Source organism: Leptonychotes weddellii, chromosome 5 (assembly GCF_054177405.1).
Source record: "Leptonychotes weddellii isolate Sample4059 chromosome 5, ASM5417740v2, whole genome shotgun sequence".
NCBI lineage: Eukaryota > Metazoa > Chordata > Mammalia > Carnivora > Phocidae > Leptonychotes > Leptonychotes weddellii.
This window is the reverse complement of record NC_138373.1, coordinates 104,301,851-104,307,239: the sequence shown is the minus strand read 5'-3', so window position 1 is coordinate 104,307,239 and position 5,389 is coordinate 104,301,851.

Sequence of the window (5,389 nt, the reverse complement as noted above, 5' to 3'; positions counted from 1 at the left end):
GGAGCATTGGGTGTTATATGCAAACAATGAATCATGGAACACTACATCAAAAACTAATGATGTGATGTATGGTGATTAACATAACATAATAATAAAAATAATCCTTTGGGAGGGAAGTACAAAGAAAACCTGGGACTTGAGGCATTTCTAACAGTTGTTTTCAGCTTTGCATAATTATTGCTGTTCAGTTAGAATTAAGTAAAAAATTTTTTTGAGAGAGAGAGAAAGAGAGAGAGAGAGATGAAGGGCAGAGGGAGGGAAAGAATCCCAAGCAGGCTCCAAGCCCAGTGTGGAGCCCGACACGGGGCTTGATCTCACGACCCTGAGATCATGACCTGAGCTGAAATCAAGAGTCAGATGTTCAACCAACTGAGCTACCCTGGTGCCCCAAGTACACATTTTATTTTTATTTTTTATTTTTAAAAAGATTTTATTTATTTATTTGACAGAGAGAGAGAGAGACAGCGAGAGAGGGAACACAAGCAGGGGGAGTGGGAGAGGGAGAAGCAGGCTTCCTGCTGAGTAGGGAGCCCGATGCGGAACTCGATCCCAGGACCCTGGGATCATGACCTGAGCCGAAGGCAGACGCTTAATGACTGAGCCACCCAGGTGCCCCCAAGTACACATTTTAACAGAGTTGAATGAGTCTGCTCAATTTCCCCACCCACATATGGCTGATGCATCTGAGTCTTCTGACTGTAATCCCCACCTCACCCACCACATACCTACACACACAGAGACAAACACACTCACATCCACATGCCTGCCTTTTTGAAACAGAGAAGCACTTGTTAAAAAAACAAAATTCAGTTGAGTAAATGTGAAGATCTAATTGGCTTTATTAAATGATTCAAGAATTGGGTAACATCCCACCTAGCAAGTATAGGGGAACTCCACTGAACTAAATGAAAGGGTTTTAAAGGCAGAGAGAGGGCATTAAAAAAAAAAAAAAAGAAAGGAATTTATTAGCAAGGAATGCATTGTCCAGGCAAGATTATCTTTCTAAGAGGAGTGGAAGGGGGTCTATCAGTAAATTTCCTAGTACTGACCAGGAAATTCCACATTTACTGGCTAAAGGTTACATTCCTGGGGGCTTGAAAAGTGCAGTTAGGTTAGGTATTAAGTCTTGGTTTGCTGACTTGTCCTAAATGATACTGTTTTGGGCCCGTGGTTTTCTTTTTAACACACTAAACAGCAATAAGGCATCCCTCCCCCACCCACAACATGCGAACACACAGACACACACCTGATGAGGACCCTGGTGAGAGGCAGTTATGTTTAGTTGATACGCAAGGGATGATTTTCTGTCATTGTACATAGGATGACACCATTAGCTAAGAGCTAATGTGTACTGGGTGCTTATTATGCAGGACTTATTCTAAAATAATCCTTGCAACCACACTATGAGGTATATCATATTTTTATTTTTATCTTATTGACGGAAACCAAGGCACAGCATGTTAAACAACTTATGAAAGTCATGTAACTAGGAGCTTGAACTCTGGCAGTTTCACTACAACATGGCTTGACTGACCCAGTGACCAGTGGAATACAAGGGAAGAAAAGGTTTCCTACTAGTGGTTTTTTTTTGCCCCAAGACTCATGATGTCCAGCTCTGGTGTTCCAAGGTCTCCTTGGCCTGTCTGGTCTTTTTGTGAATTAGAAATAGGTGTACACTCTGTGCAGACCCAACTCCACAGGCTTGGCAGAGGACAGCACTTTGTGTAAAGTAAAAGATGCCTGCACTCTGGATGGACATAGCCCATGTCATAGCACACAGGTTGGTGACCAGAATATGGGCTACATTTTGGCCCTTTTCCACACTCTTGACCTGGAACTCTTATACGGGACACAACCCACACAAATGTACGTGGCAGCCCTGGTGGTTTTGTGTCTGAGCTCTGAGATCTGGGGAGGAGGGGCAATATCTCTAATTCTTTGTTGACTCTGGTCTCTAGTCTCTGCAGCTGGACTGCCTCTACACCTTTTCATCCAGGGTTGGCACTGTCTTTCTAGAACAAGACAGTAATGATACCACCACTTCTTTTAATCTGCTCCCCAGTGGCCCAGGGTCCCACAGAATCTTAGGGTTTTAGATTCACTTCAGCCTGCAAAAGATCGGTGTGTGCTGTCTTCAGGAAGGAATGCTTTGTCCATATTCCTGACAAATTGGATCTATCCATGGTTTATCCACCACATCCAAAAGAAAGTTGCCAAGTTACATGAGAATGAAGACTGGGAACCTATTTATGTGGATTGTAACCGTTTAAGGAATGAAGAGATTAAAAAATATTAATATATATAAAGTTACTATATTATATATATTATGTTATATATATATTAACTTTAATATAAAGTTAGTGGAATGATACTGAAAACAGTATCAGGTTTATATGTAGCAACACACTAATACCATGTTTCAACTGTAGACACAGAGAGATCTGGGGGGATGAGGGCCTAAAGGTATCTCTTGGGTTTGATTTTTAGGAAGCCAGCAAAAAATGTACTCTCGGGAGTGTGGTGCCCATGATGCAGGGATTATGTGCAGAGCAAGCTTTCATGGGTTTAGGAGCTGACCAGTGATGGGGAAATGGACACTGTGAATTTGGATTACCCTTCTGAGATCTTTAGTTGAGAAGGGGAAGTGACAAACAGGATAATAGCAAGACGGTGTCATGGGGTCAAGAGAGGGAATTTAAAGATGGGAAAGACTTGGGCATAGAGGAGAGATTGAGGATATGGTGGGGAGGACGGTAACTGACTGAGTGAAGAACTAGAGGAAGTGGCTTCTTCTAGCCCCGTACAAGAGGAAGGCTTCTTATAGCCCTGTACAAGAGGAAGAAAAATAAAGTGGGTGTGGAGGCAGGTAAGAGTGAAGGCATGGAAGAGATGCCAAAAGGAGATCACTTCTGACAACCTGCAGATTTTCTCAGGGAAGTAGGAAGCCAAGTCATCTTCTGTAGGCAGGAGGTGGGGACTGTGAAGGGGCTGGAGGAGAGTAGTGAAAGTTTGGGACAGAGGTTAAGGCCATGAACAAGAAGCTGACAGGACAAGGGAGGGATTGAGCACCCAGCCAAAGTGGAGATCAGGACTCTGTTGTGCCCCAGATTACATACTTGTGTGATTCCCCCAGCAGTGCTCAGCTTTTGTGATAGGAGGGGAAAGGAAGGTTGTAGCTTTGTCCTAGACATGGGACTTTTTTAGGCTAATGGTGGAAGAGTTAGTGGCATAAGAAAATGGAGGATGCTGGTGAGAAGGTTGTTCAGATGGTCACTAGACTCTTCCCATGAGGGATGGGACAGCATTAATTTTGTTCTCCATTCCCTACCACCTGGTCAGTGCCTGACACATAATAGATGCTCAAAAAGTATTTGTTGAATGAATGAGTAATACTTAAGTTGGGAAGAACAGGAATAGGCCAGGAGAGGGCTAACAGACTAGGAGAAAATGAAGGGATGAAGACAATGGGAGTATTTATAAGAATGAAGAGCAGGTGTGGTGGGAGGTAGGTGAAAATAAGGTGAAGGATGAAAGGTTGTGGCCATAGAGTGGGTGTTTGGGGTTTAAGCTTCCAAGAGGGAACGGTTCTTTGATGATCAATGGAATGGCCCTGAGTGTGTGGCTGAGGTGGAGGAGAAAGAAGATGAGTGTAATGGAGAAGATCAAGGAATCCCCAGGCTGGGATGTGGGGCGGGTCATGCTTTAGAGGCAGAACTCTCCAAGGATGATGGTGAGGGAAAGTGGGGGAGCATTATGGGATCCCAGAAGCCCAAGGGTGGGAGAAACCTCAGAAGTGGTTTGGCCCAACTTCCCACCAAACAATAGCAAGAAATTTGCTTGGAGGGAGTGGCAAGGCCTTAATATTAAAGTGGGGCATTGGGGAGGGAGGAAGGAGCAAGGGGCAGAGGTAGAAGGGCATTAGAGGTCAAGAGAGAAGCTCATTCTTCTAGAATAGGAAGCCTAGTCATTTTCTGGGTAGGAGAGTGACATGTTGAAAGTGGTATTTGCATAAGATCATGTTGGCAGCGATGTAGGAGTGGATGGGAGCAAGGAGAGACTAAATGCTCTGGATGGGTCTTTGGGGGAGAAGTGAACCACATCCAATTCCATGACCCACCACAGTTTGCCAGGTGGCCATGACCAGCATAATTTCTTCCCACACAACGGGTCAGCCTGGTACACACCCCTGCATCTGTGTATATAACATGCTCCCCTCTGTTGCCTTCAGTAGCTTCTGACAATCCTGCTTCAAATAAAGCTACAATGTTTGCTGCACAGACTGGTTCCTGCAAGTCTCTTCATCCTAACATGGGATGCTGTCTGTCTTCTTCATCAAATTGGCTCATGATTCTTCCTCGGGGAAGACTTCCATGGCTAACATCCCGCCACAGTTCCCATTTCCTTCTCCTCCTGTAACTGCAGTAGACATGTGGCTATCACTGGCTGTGTCCATGCTTGTCCTGTGTTCTGAGTGAGAGTGTCAGACTGTTTGCCTCCTAGATTTATAGAACACATCTTCTCCTTCCTCTGAACTCCTTGTTCTATGATGTAATAGATGCTCAATAAATGCTGGAATAGACTTGCTTTTGCTTAAACTTTAGCTCTCACGCTGTCTTGTGTGCCTTGCAATGAGTATGTTTCTCATAAATCTTTGAGAACTGACTTGCCATCCCATGAGCTATTCCCATGGTGCTGTCTATAGAGGCAAGGCATGGTGTTAGGTCCATGCAGATGCTGAGGTGTGAACAAATGTGTGTTCCAAGCTCAGTGTAAGCTCCTACTAGAGGCAGGAAGAACTCTGTAAACTCTAGTACACTGGGCTTGTCTGCCTCCCTCCCTGCCCTCCCTCCCTTTCTTTCTTCCTTTCTTCTACCACATGTAACTAGAAGGTACTCAAGTCCCTCACACAGGATCAGATGGCAGTGGACTCATGTCTGACACCCAATCATGACTTCCTTTCTTTCCACAGGAGATGCTACAGCAGCCTGGAGTGCTCCAGCTCTCCTAACCTCTCTCTAAGGAAGGCCTTCCCTATCCCTCCCACTGTATTGTGTCCTTTTCCTTGGCTCATGTTCACCAGAAACCACCAGATTCTGATCTCTCTTTGTAGCTAGGATGGCTGTTGCTATTACCACAAGTGTGGCGTTCTTATTTTATTTTATTTTATTTTTTTATTCTTATGTTAATCCCCATACATTACATCATTAGTTTTAGATGAAGTGTTCCATGATTCATTGTTTGTGCATAACACCCAGTGCTCCATGCAGAATGTGCCCTCCTCAATACCCACCACCAGGCTAACCCATCCTCCCACCCCCCTCCCCTCTAGAACCCTTAGTTTGTTTTTCAGAGTCCATCGACTCTCACGGTTCGTCTACCCCTCCGATTT